The sequence below is a fragment of the Sitophilus oryzae genome, unplaced genomic scaffold, assembly GCF_002938485.1.
Source record: "Sitophilus oryzae breed Bouriz unplaced genomic scaffold, Soryzae_2.0 scaffold_1177_pilon_pilon, whole genome shotgun sequence".
Lineage (NCBI taxonomy): Eukaryota > Metazoa > Arthropoda > Insecta > Coleoptera > Curculionidae > Sitophilus > Sitophilus oryzae.
The window spans coordinates 2247362-2256375 of record NW_022145812.1 but is presented as its reverse complement, the minus strand read 5'-3'; the positions used below and the strand labels follow the sequence as shown (position 1 = coordinate 2256375).

The window sequence follows — 9014 nt, the reverse complement described above, 5'->3', positions numbered from 1 at the left end:
ATCAGTATTACTTCGTTCAGTTACGTATTGCTTTAGATCAGTATACTGTAGTCTAAGCCCAGCACCCACGGTGCGTGTTTTGTGACAAAAGTTGCAAATTAGTTGAGCTTGCAACTATTTTGCAACCGCGGTAACGTGTAGTCTTAGAATGTCTTTGGTCTTAGATTATATTACATGAGAGTATAGTAGTGTGAAGCCGCACACGAATCGATTCGATTGGAACTAGTTTGCAATCAGTCACAAATCTGTTGTTCGCGACCATTTCCCGCGATCGAAGTTATGTTGCTATTTATTAAGAACTGAACAAAACTGAACACAAAATAACGTAACAAGAAGAACATAACGGAACATAAAATTTGTCGCAGAGGTTCAGAAATACGAGGAACTCTATAATTATAAACTTTCTGGGGTACTCCAAAAAAGACGAGATAGGGAAAGCATGTATGGACGGCGGATCCAGTACTCTTAAGTATTGCGTTATCTGCGGTATTTATAATAATTAATTATTTGTATAAATAAATGTATTGATACTAAAGGAATTCCGGAATTCCATTGTCATTCTCCAATTGTCAATTCGGCATTGTCAATTTTTTTTAAATTGAAATAATAAAAAAGTTTTTGTCCTCTAGAGCCATATTTTCGAAGCACTGTGCGGCATAGCGTTGCCCAGTTTTATTTTTAGTTGGAAACTGTAGAGTAAACTAGTTTGCAAATTTTGTCAAATAATTCGCGCCCTCTGCACGGTGGTTCCCCTTAATTAGCTGAGCGGTCATAACTGTTAGATATATCTAGATATAGCTTGACTGCACCTTTTTTAATAGAAATTGATAACAAATGCTAAATAAATGTATATAAAAAAACTTAATGTAATATGTATTAAAAAAATTGGGCCCAGTTCGTGCGATTTGCATTTTAAGTTCTAACTGTTCAGAAAGGTATGCAGATTATGTTTGCACATAAGAACGTGTTTTTTCATATTGAAGATGTCAAATTTATTTTAAATGTTGAAAAAATAAAAGAGACAGTTGTTTCATTTTATAAATACAATTTTATTGCCAATTGATATACAGTGTGTCCACGAAATAAGTTGACACGAAGAGGAAAAAATAAGTTACTTTTATTTTTAAGACAAAAGTCAATCTTTAACCACCCGGTATGAGATCCGGCGGCAATTCGCGGCAGCCAGTGGCAATTAATTTATAAGTATGCAATATTCTTTAAGTAACAAGTATTTTCATGCCGTTTAAGAGGATTTGAAAGGGAAAATAGTTAAAAGTCTTAAAGAGTGACAAGCAAAAATGTAAAAATAGTATTTTTGTTACCCCTTCAAATAAATTGCCATAAACTAATATTACTTGGGTTTAATTAAGTGCAAAAGATAAAACAGTTCTTTTTTACCTTCTTTTCGAACGTCCATTATAGAAAAGGCAGCAGCTTTTATCAATTTTAATAAAATAAGTAATTAGTGGCGTTATCTGAAAACTGTTTATGTGAGCTTGATATTAGTAGCAAAAATGTGACATTTTCTAATAAAAAAGCGCTACTCTAGGCTTGCCCGGCTTTGTTATTTATTATGTATCAAATTTACAGGAAATATAAGAAAAGTATTAGCAACAATTTCATGCAAACATTTTGAAATTACTATTTCTAAGTAATGACTTATTTTAGGAACCACTATGCATCGGCGCTGGGCCTAAGAATTAATGAAATATCTTCAGCATCACATCAGATATGCAATTGACAAAATGGAACATTAAACAGTATTAAACATTTTTCACCATTGATACATTTTTTAACGAATTAATTTTCTTGTCATTTTTGAATATGTCGTATTTAGCTTACATTTTCCACATAATTCGATAAATAAACGTACTACAGGGTGCTCATAAAAATGTAATAAAAATAGATTCATAAATCTATGGTATATAGATTTCTTAAAAATAGAACGTTGCTTTCTCTACTAAGTACTATATTTTATTCAACAATTTCAGCACGTTAAATTTTCCAGTTACAAAATACATTTACTATATAAGTAAACTGTGTCCAATGAGAGAATTCATGACAGTGACAGTTATTTTATTTCACTGGTAAAGCTCCATTCTCAGAACTCTGCAGATCGCTGGCGATGCGTCATAATATATAGAACCAATGAGAGTTGTACCAAATTTAAAATTGACAGCTATTTGAATTTTGTAGAGATCTTATTGGTTCGTTGTAGCGATACAACGTAGTTCTGAGAACGATGCTTAAGTTGTGTTATCTGTCATTTTCTGGCTGTAATCTGTCAAAATCTTCTCTGGCTCATTTAGACCCTCCATAGACTCGTTGGACACACTTTAATTGACCATTACATCATGATAATTCATAATTCATGACGACCCGTGTTGATGACCAAACAAATCTAGCGTTAAAGAAATGTCTTTTATCCAAAATCTGCCCAATTGACTTATTATACATAACATGATTTGCCACAAATCCATAATTCTCAATTATTAGACTTGGCTCTTTTAAAAAAATCGTAAATTTAACTATAAATAAATATAAATTTGAAGACGTTTTAGAGAACTTGCTAAGTATTTATCTAACCAATTTGTGAACATTAATTATGTGTTATCAAATTAAACACTACTTTACCACAATACACACCCTACTTTAAATTCTGGACGCGCGTTTGGCTAACAATATCAGCAAAGTTTAAAGTGTTTTGGTGTATTGTGGTAAACTAGTGTTTCATTTTGCTCTTATAACACTAAAGGTTCCACATCAACTGTATTAGTTATCATTCAAATAAAATAAATGTTTCATTACGAGTCTTTCGAAATTTTCAGACAGCAATTCGCCAGCATATCAGAACTCAGCCTATACTGATACCGACGCTCCAACGTCCAGCGCCCCATCCAGCGCCTACTATTCCGACCTATCGGTGACGACGATGCCCGAAAGGGCCTACGAAGTGTGGGACTATCCACTCTACCCTCTTGGGACTCTGGTGGGCATAACGCCGACGTAAGGAGGCCCACGATACGCCTGGCGGCGATTAGTGAAAACATAGGTAGTGTGCCTTCAGACTATGTTTAGTTTAATTAATTTTTGTAAAAAATTGTGCAAAGTTTGTATTATTTCTTTGTATATACTGTATATATTATGTAAAAACAGAGTTCAGACATTCCGTGAAGTTTAATGTAGGTATACTATTGTACAAAATAATTGTAACAAATGTAATAAAATTACATCTTGGGTTTGCGTCAGGTATAGTCTGTCCAGTCAAAGACTAATAACATTAGTGATGTTTGTTTGTTATATTAATAAAGAAAATAGACTGTTTAGCGCTTTTTGGATGTTCCAATAGCATATTCTTTCACTGGACAGATGAATATCTCTACGAAAAATTATCTACTGTCATGATATGGATGCAAACTCACACCATTTTTAAGAAACTGTCATTTACAATAATTGGTATATATTATACAAGTTTCCATTTCATTATACTCACTTCAAAAATTTACCGTTAAAAATGTTCTTTTTATTATTTTCTGCTGTCGACTAAAAAAGCTGTATAAAAAGTTTCAATGAATAAGTTAACTGAAATACAACAAGGCCCATATTCTCTCCAGTATGTCACCTGGTTGTCTTTACAAGGAAAAAAACTATTACATTATTCACATTTTGAAAAAAATGCATTTTTCATAAAAAAAATTGTTCTAAAATGGTTAACCCCGTTTATAATGTTCCAAATTTCCATACCATTTTCGTGAAGACTAAAAAAAACATGAAAATATGGTTGAATTTTTCTGTCTGATTTTTAATTTTGTGCAAGCAAAAAAATGTATGCCAGCAAAAAAAATATTTTTAAAAAGAATGCATTTCTCTCAAAATGTCAAAAATAAAAAAAATCCTCTTGTAAACACAATCCGGACACATACTGTAGATTGACTAGGATTTAGCCACTCCTATTCAATTTCACAACCTAGCTACTGAAAATCATTTCTTAAAATGCAACCTACAGAAAAATTATCAAACATCTAAATCAAAGATAACTGTAAAAAATGACACAAAATAAAAATCCTTTTTGTCGCAAATTTAGTTTAATTAGTTTAGTTATTTTCTTTCAAATTCACACGCTGCAATTCGAGAAATCCCGCTCTAGACAATGTAATGTAACCATTTTTTTTCCGCAAAAGTTGATATTGAAATGCGAAAAAAAATATGGTAGAATGCCTTTTGTAAATGTTATGTCAAATGTCCATTTACACACGTTGTTAGCTCATGTAAGGCTCATGTATAATGTACGGCGACAGTTATATAACCTACTAAAATCGAATATTAAATAATATAAACTAATATTAGGGATTGAAGTTCTAACTTGGAAAAATCAGGCTTCCAAAATTTTTAATCTCGTTGTCCAGCGCATACTTGATAATAAAATTCCTTGATCATACTGTTATAAGTACAAAGATCGAAAAACAGCATTAGGTATGGACATGAAATGAAGATCGCTGTCATTTTATATGTAAAATTATATGGGGAATGTCATCGATCGTCATTTCCAAGCCAACTGGACGCCGTTTTTTTCTCTCATACAGTATATTCAGTGGAATGAAATTATATATCTATTATATCTAAAAAATAATATATTCGATTTTAGTAATTTGCGTAGCTAACTGTCGCCTTGTAGATCTTACTTAAAAATTGATTGTAAAAACGTTTTTAGACGTCTCGTCACTTCATCTGCGTAGTCTGTATTTTAATGAATGCGACAAAGATAAATATAAATAACCGGTTGACAGAGAGACCCAAAAAAGCGTCAAACAGTGTTGCCGGTTTTTACGTTTGTAGGAAAATATGTAGAATAAAAAACTGATTTAAAAACTTTCATGTATACTACTGAAATGAAGATAATATACCTAAGCTAAATATAATCTATTACAGCTGTAGTAAAATAATTAACTAATTGTGAAAAATAAAGTTCCAACTCTAAATGCAACATTTTTCATAAACGCCTGATGAAACGTGTGATTTGAAATTTTGAGGCAAAATCTGGCAATACCGCATAGAAGAAATGTTATCAACCCAACTTTTATCTTTTTTTAATACATGTGATTTTCCATTAAGCTGTCTTACACTCTCCATTAAGTTTGACACGTTAGAATCCAGACCACGCAGTTTCGATGTTAGGCAGTTTGATTTCGGAAAAGACCAACATCGAATCTGAAATTCAGCATGGGATTAGCAGCTCCTCAAGAGCATTCTGGAAATTAAAAGACAGGGTTTTCTACATCTTTATTAAACTCAAATTGATTGAGAAGCAGCCTTAAAGTCTTCGCTCAGGGGTTTCGCGCAAAATTGCGCGGTGTAAGATTCTACGCAAGCACGAGACTTTCTATTTTCTAACAAAGGGCGCATGCGCGGCCCTGAAGTGCAGGCGATAGTTAGGATGACTTTCGAAAGACATCTGGTCCCAACACAGCGCTTCAATCAGCTACGCAGTGTATTGTTACTTTTTAAAAGAAAATCTGGCACCGCATGCGCACCGGGACGAAGACGGCAGGCGGCCTCCTGACGTCTGTCGGTTAGCGCAGGCGTGGCAAGATCGCGAAATCAAAAAGTTACTAGTTAAACCCAGAGAAGAAAGTTGTCTTTCGTTTGTTCGCTAGCCCACAATCCAACCGTACGTGAAAACAGCACCCCACGGTCAAAATTGTAGGTTTTTCACGCTTTCTCTTCAATCACGGATGGATTAGGCACAGGAAACGCCTCCTGACAGTACTAGTACAAATACTGACCAAAGGACGCTAACTACTGCTCTTCATAGCCAGCCACCTTTTGAAAGACAGAGAACGGCCTTTCGCAATTTAATGTAAAGTCGCTCACCGCTTTTTCGAAGGCGTTGGGTAGGACACACGTTCACGTGATTGAGCGAGGAAAACTGAAAGGAAAGTTTTCAAACGACAAGATTCACTTGATGAACAACGTGGCGCGGCGTAGCACTACACTAGAACAGACACTGCGCAAGACAGGATAGCAGGATTTTACGGAGGGTGCGGGGAGTAGTCGGGTAAGCACTTTCTAGAAAGCGAGGCTTTCTATCGAGTTACATCTTCGGCGGAGCAGAATGAAGCTGTCATCACTTCACCAAACCAGGTACCAAGCAACTGACGACTTTTGATTTTCTAACAGTACTGCTCTCGTCTACAGAAGTGGGGAAAGCAGCACACAGTAAGTGGGGACAACGGCGCGCGCCGTATCCCCGCGAGTATCGATCGATACGAACCACGACTCTATACTACTTGCTTTTAACAAAATTATTATTTTATAAATAATTTGATAATTAAAAGCTAATTAATTCAATCATCACAAATTAATTTTCACAAAAATCAAGTAACATCGTTACAAATGGGTTCCATTCTTCTCCAAGCACAAGTACTACCGGTATTCAAACTGTTCTCGGACGTTTTGAAAAGTTTCAGGTGAAATAGCTCCACACTCCTGTACAATTCTTTGTTGTAATTGTTCAATGGAGTCTGGTTTAGTTTTAAATACAACGGATTTCAACTGGTCCCATAAGAAAAAATCCAGCGGTGTCAGATCTGGTGATCTAGGTGGCCATTCTATGGGTCCTCTCCTACCAATCCACTGCTCTGGGTAATGATTATCCAACCACTCTCTTACTGGGCGTACATAATGCGGAGGCGCTCCGTCCTGTTGGAATTGCAGCAAATGCTCATCTAGAAAAATATTTCCATTGGTGTCCTTTTGATTTTCCACCTCACGAGTTATAAGAGGTTCTGTAGCTGTATCTAACATTTCTGCATAAATTAGATTTTCATTAATGAAGAGAGGACCAATGATACTATTGCCTAATATACCCGCCCAGACATTTATTTTTTGAGGGTATTGCGTATGCCCTCTCTAATAATGTGAGGATTGATGTCGCTCCAATAACGACAATTTTGTTTGTTGATTTTGCCATTTAAGTAAAAAGTGCATTCGTTACCGAAACAGATATTCTTTATTAACCTGGACTGAGTAATAATCTTGTCCGTCATAATTTCGCAAAACTCAATACGTCTGTCCGGGTCATCGTCCCCTAATTCTTGGGTAATTAGGAGTTTGTATGGATGAAATTTGTGAAGCCTTAATACTTTCCTGACTGACTCACGCGACAGTCCAGTTTGATCTGCAACTTTACAAAGGGACGTAGTGGCAACTTCATAGCAACTTCACCAAGAACCTCAATCTGAGCGGCTTCATTGAGCAGTCTTGGCTCATTCCTTTTCTTATTGCAAACAGATCCTGTTTCTTCAAATTTAGCTACTAACTCACGAATGTACTTGTGTCCAATATTTCTTTCACGATGTCTTTCGTTAAATGCCGTTCTTGCAAAGCAGCGATTTTCAGCTCCGTAAATGAAAATCATTTCTACGCGTTCATCAGCAATAGTGTAAACCATTTTAACAAACAACACTGATAATTGAAAACTATTGAAATTGTTTATGAAATTAACTTTCACAGCTTATTTTACTGATTTTGGAAGAACATGAAATAAATAATGAACACTAGGAGTCGGAAAAATATCAGGAATAAGCAAAACGAGAATCTTGTTTTGTCGAAAACGGCAAAAAAAATTAAATTACTTTATGTTTTGTAGTGGCGATATCGAAGATGAAATGTAAATAAATAAAGGAATTTGGAATGTATAGTATTGGTAGGTACAAACATTTTTAAATGAAGTTCTATGAGGTGGTGAATGCAATCCGTTTTAAAATTAGATATTAAATACATTTCATTCTATTGTGAGGTTAAGTATCACAATTTTGACAAAATAATAATGCAGTTTATGTAGAATTTTATAAGGAACACAAAAATGGTAAAAGAAATTGAGGTTGCCATTTAAAATTTTTAGGGGTAGGTGCCCTGAAGGTCAAAGGGTTGAAAGTAACACGACAACAAATGCCTCAAAAAATTGTCCCCCTTGCTATGTAAATTGACGTGTTTCGCCAAATTTTCATACTATCATTGGTAGAGGCAATATTAAATACTGTTCGTTTTCAAATTGTCACCCTGTATATTACTTACTAATCGAACTGTACTCGTAGTAAACGGTATGCTATTCGAAAAATTGAACGAACGGCTTAATAAGTAAGTAATGATATTTCATAGTGAAGAGGACATCAATATGAAAAGAAAACGAATCAGAGCTTAGAATACTTGAATGTTATTCCGCTAAATCAGCATTATACATTTAGAGAGATGTATTTTGATATTATTTTTACAGAGATGAATATGTATGGGTATGTTGTTAAAAAATGAAACAATCTTATTTTAAAATTTAATAATTAAAAATATACACTAAGTGGGGTTGTAATTTATTTTACTTTGTATTTAGAAGCTTCAAATTACACTACAGCTTCTAGTAAACTTAGAGCGTATTAACATATGAATTCTATCGATATTTTCTATTAATAAAACGCTACAGTCGTGCCATGTTTGAGTAATTTACGACAAATTTTCCTCCCTCTTACTTGTTAGAATAAAAAAAATAACTATTTCAAAATTTCAATATTTTTGTTCACCAATTTAATGTATTAATTATTTATTTAATAATTGTTTGAAAACTTAACTATATATTTCCAATCAAGTATATCGTTGGTAATTTAAACACAGATAGTAAGGAAAAAATATATTTTTTTCAAACGTCAATTGTATAGTCTGGCAGCCGCTGGGGTAAACCTAAAATTTTGGGATTAAGTTTTTTTGAAAACGGATTTATCATCTATAGGTGTCCTACTTTTGATATCCGAGTGATGACAAAGTGGCATCTTTGGGGAAATTAAGATACAGGGTGATTCATTATCAATTATGTGAAATCGAGTGTTATTCGAGTGATTCTGTGTGTTTTTAACGTGAAAAAATGTGTTTTACATTGATTTATTTAATAATGTAGGTTTTTTAGGTATAAGTGATAACGAAAGATCTTATATACAGGGTGATTAAAAAAAACATAATATATTTTC

The 9014-nt window shown here is 33.9% G+C and overlaps 1 pseudogene; it reads left to right on the top strand.

The window, feature by feature from the left end:
• LOC115889631 overlaps positions 1–3713 on the top strand; it is a 56669-nt pseudogene extending 52956 nt beyond the window's left edge.
• Positions 3714–9014: the final 5301 nt, after the last annotated feature.